We start from the raw sequence: 4,549 nt of genomic DNA, 5'->3' as shown, positions 1-4,549 counted from the left end.
AACAAAAGCTAATGGAGCTGTCAGGCACAAAATGGTAAGAGGGGGTAGACAATTGCTCAGAAGGAGATTAAAGGGGTCCTTTTGATGGCTAAAGGTGTAAGACTTTTCCATTATCTATCTGCAGATCTAGGTAATAGGGTGATGAGGAGCACTAGCAACCACCAGTGTTTCCAGCCATAGTGGAGCAGGGGGCCTCTGGTCCTAGTTCTGAAAGGTAAAAAAGTACAGGCTGAGAAAATATAAAACAAACCTCTTTTGCAATCACACGACATTGGAAGAAATGAAAACAGATAGATTCCCAGAGTCAGCTCTAAAGGCAACTAAACAAAGAACTTGAACCTTGAAATAGTGCTCCCTTCATCACAATCTCAAAGCCCAACTCCATGTTCTTATTTTTTTTAATTCAAAGAAAAGAGGCTGGAAAATGGGCAAACAACAAAAATTAAACTCGATAAAGTTATTTTGTTGACAGGGAAGACCAAAACACAAACTCAAATGAAGACAACAAAATCAATACAGCTTCATCCAAAGCCTTCAAGAAAAACAAGAAATTGTTCTCAACCCCAAAAAGAGTTAATGATTTTAAAAATAAAACTAGAGAAGTAGAAGAAAATTTGAGACAAGAAATGAAAATAATATAAGAAAATCATGAAAAAAGATAATAGTTTGGGTAATGGAGGCACAAAAAGTACTTGAGAAATTAATAATTTAAAAAAAACCAAATAGGCCTATTTTCAAGAGGCACAAAAATCCAATGAAAAATAGAACATTTTAGAAAGAATTGGCTGAGTGAAAAAAGATATGCAATAATGCACTGAAGAGAACTTCTTAAAAGGCAGAACTGGCCATATGGAAAAAGAGGTACACAAATTCACTAAGGAAAAGAACTCTTTACAAAGTAGAATTGGACAAATGAAAAAGGAGGTACAAATGTTCACACAAGAAAAATCAGGAGAGAAGAAGATTGCAAGACAGCTTTTGCCTGGTTTCACTCATGTGAGTGGAAGTAGAAACAAGGAACCCAAGGGGAAGGCGGAAGTCATCTGTGATGGGGAAGCTGGTTGTCACCTGTGCTGGGGAAGCTGGTTTAGTGGAGGCACACTCAGCCAGCAGGATGAAAGTGAAAATGTTGAGCCAGAACCTGGACCCTTATGTCTAAGAAACAAAGCTGAACCTTTAAAGAGTTCCAAGAAACCATGATCCTGCATTGCATCCTTTTGAAGTTCCTCGGGAATATACAAAGAGCTCTAAATGCTGTCACATTGGAACAAGTATTTGCAAAACCATTTCTTGCCGTAGAAATGAAGTAAATTGCATGGCAAAACATCTAAAGAATGTGTCTACTGTACTCTCTAGAGCCTGAGATGGAGAAATTAGAATTTGGAAGTTGACTAAATGAGAATGCATTTGTATATTACAAGTCCATGAAGGTTTTGTAGGAGGAATGTGTACCCACTTCTGTGGAACTTTTTTTCTTTAGGGTTGGTGATGACAAGACCATGAAGCAGGGGAAAATAGATGGGCCAGGATATGGAGAAGAGGAGGAGCCTTTACATACAATAGTAGGAAAGAGTGTCTACAGGAATTGATCATCATTGTCAAAAATATGTTTTTGCCAAATGTGGACAACAGGTGCACATCTGTTGGGGTTTTGACAATATAAGCAGTGTTAAATTTGACCCAATTGAAACTAATATCTTGGGAAGTTGTGCTTCTGACAGAAATATAGTCCAATATGATATGAGGCATGCCACCACTTTAAAGACAGTCATCATGGATATGAGGACAAATATACTTTGTTAGAATACAATGGAAGCTTTTGTTTTCACTGCAGCAAATGAAGATTATAACATATACATTTGATATGCATTCCTTTGATGAATCTGTGAAAGTATATATGGATCATGTATCTGCAGTCCTTGATGTGGATTATTCACCTACAGGAAAAGTCTTCTACTTTTGATAAATCTATTCAAATCTTCCCTATGCATGAAACTCATATCAGAGAAGTACATCGCACAAAGAGGATGCAGCATGTTATTTCTGTGAAATGGACATCTGACAAATACATTTTGTGTGGATCAAATGAAATGAATATTCAATTCTGGAAAACCAGTGGTTCTGAAAGATTGGGGTGGGCTTACATCAATAGAAAAGGCAGGCTTAATTATAACCTGAGGTTGGAGAAGTTTAAATATCATCCTCAAATAAGTCACATAGCTCGACATAGTCATTTATTTAAGACCATCTATGGCCAAATTAAGGAGCCATGCATCATGAAAGAAGCTTGTCAACAGAAGAAAAGGAATTGTATCAAACATAGCAAACCTGAGTCTATACTATTTGTGCCAGATAAGAAGGATATAGTGTTTGTTGTGAAAGAACATTTGAGATTTCTGCTGATTTTTGAAAATGATATAACCTGCAACTGAATAACAATCATTAAACTCAATGTCCTCATGTTATACACAGGGAAATTGAGACCTAGAGAATGAATGGATTTTTATAGTTCATACAGTGACAGAACCAAGACCAGAAACAAATTGTTTGGCATCCTAGTCCAGTGCTCTTTCTACTATACCAAACTATCACTCATTTTTAGATTTGGAAAAGCATTTCTATATTTGACTTTTTTTGTGGTATCTATGTGTTTCCATAGTTATCTTACTTTAAAATTAGTGTTTTTGACAATTTTTTGTACATTCTTCCACAAATGCATTGTACATGTAATCCTTCAAAACTCAATAAATATTAATACTTAAAATATCATGCCTTAAAAATTAGAATTGGGCAAACGGAAGCTAATAACTCAATGTGATATAAAGAAACAATGAAACAAAGTCAAATAAATGAAAAAATAGAAGAAAATGTGAAATATCTAACAAGTGACCCTGAAAATCCAGTGGTGATGATACAAGAATTTTTAGGTTACCTAAAAGTCAAGATTTAAAAAAAAAGCTTAGACATTCTCTTTCAAGAAATTATCAAGGAAAACTGTCCTAATATTCTAGAACTAGAAGGCAGACCAGAGAGATATCCTAAAAGCATAACTCCTAAGACTATTTTAGCCAAATTTGAGAACTCTCAGTACAAGGGGAAAATATTCTAACAGGAAAAAAGAAACAAATCAAATATCATGAAACCACAGACAGGATAACACAATATTTAGCAGCTTCCACATTAAAAGACTGGAGGGCCTAAAATATGATATTATAGAGGGCAAAGAAGCTAGGACTTCAACCAAGAATCATTTACCCAGAAAAACTGAGTATAATCCCTCAGAGATAAAAATGAGTATTCAGTGCAAAAGATTTTCAAAAATTTCTGATGAAAAGACAAGATCTCAATAGAAAATTTGACTCTCAAATAGAAGACTCAAGAAAAATTTAAAAAATAGTAAACTGGAAAGAGAAATCAAATGATATTCTTTAAGATTAATCTCTGTATAACCTTATATGGCAAGATGATTCTTGTAATTCCTAGGAATTTTTTTTATTATTAGGGCAGTTAGAAGAAATATACACAGAGCACAGGGGTGTGACTTGAATATGATAGAATGATATAAAAATATAAAATTATGGCATTATAAAGAAGAAAATATTAGGAGGAAGGGGAAGAGAAAATAGAATAGGGTAAATAATCACAAATAAAAGAGGCATGAAAAAGCTTTTACAAAGTGATATGGGGAGGTAGAGAAGGGAGTCAGTGAAGGGTTATTCTCATCAGAATTGGCTGAATGAGGAAAGAATATACACAGGCAATAGGGTATGGAAATCTATTTTACCCTACAAGAAAGTAGGAGGGGAAAGAGATACTTGAAAGTGGTAGGTGGAACTGAGGTGGAGAGACAGACAGAGAGAAAGAGAGAGAGAGAGAGAGAGAGAGAGAGAGAGAGAGAGAGAGAGAGAGAGAGAGAGGGAGGGAGAGGGAGAGGGAGAGGGAGAGGGAGAGATGGTGTAGAGTTGAGAAAGATCTAGGAGAGTCTCTCTAGGCAAAATGCCCAAGGAGGCTGCAATCCTGACCTTGAAGTCCCAGGGCCCTTGCAGAAGAACACCAGGGAGCGTGCCTTGTCTGGAACCAGCCGTCTTGCTTCCAGAAGCTGAGTCCCTGCCCTTCTCTCCTTAGACTCTTTTGGGGCCTTTAGCCTTAGAGAACTGAGCAGGACAATCCCAACAGAGGAGTCCCATGGGATGAAAAACTCAAGGACCATTAGGGGTCCCTCCCATCTCCCAGTGCTCCTTGCTGTTCAGCCTGCCCCGTTCAATGGCTCAATGTCTTGGGGAAGGGGTGGGTGGCTGCAGGGTGCCCATGTGACAGCTGGGGCGGGTGGCGAGGGGAAGCTGCAGAGGGAGAGGTCTCCCCCGGCCAGAGGGGAAGGCAGCCAGCTGTGGCTCAGTGATAATGCAGTGAGGGGAGTCAGGGGGAAAGCAGAAACGGGCAGCTGTACCCTTTCTCTTCCCCCAACAGGAACCATCTGTGACCAAACCCTGCTCTGCCTTCCCTATCGACCATTCCGGTCTGACTTTCCAACAACTTCCTCTTAGTGTTA

At 38.1% G+C, this 4,549-nt stretch overlaps 1 pseudogene; it reads left to right on the top strand.

Annotated features, from left to right (window-relative positions):
• The first annotated feature begins 1,114 nt into the window (after window positions 1–1,114).
• LOC123233293 lies at window positions 1,115–2,432 on the top strand (annotated as a pseudogene).
• The last annotated feature ends 2,117 nt before the right edge of the window (window positions 2,433–4,549 follow it).

Source organism: Gracilinanus agilis, chromosome 2 (assembly GCF_016433145.1).
Source record: "Gracilinanus agilis isolate LMUSP501 chromosome 2, AgileGrace, whole genome shotgun sequence".
Taxonomy (NCBI): domain Eukaryota; kingdom Metazoa; phylum Chordata; class Mammalia; order Didelphimorphia; family Didelphidae; genus Gracilinanus; species Gracilinanus agilis.
This window is presented reverse-complemented; position numbering and strand designations above follow the sequence as displayed.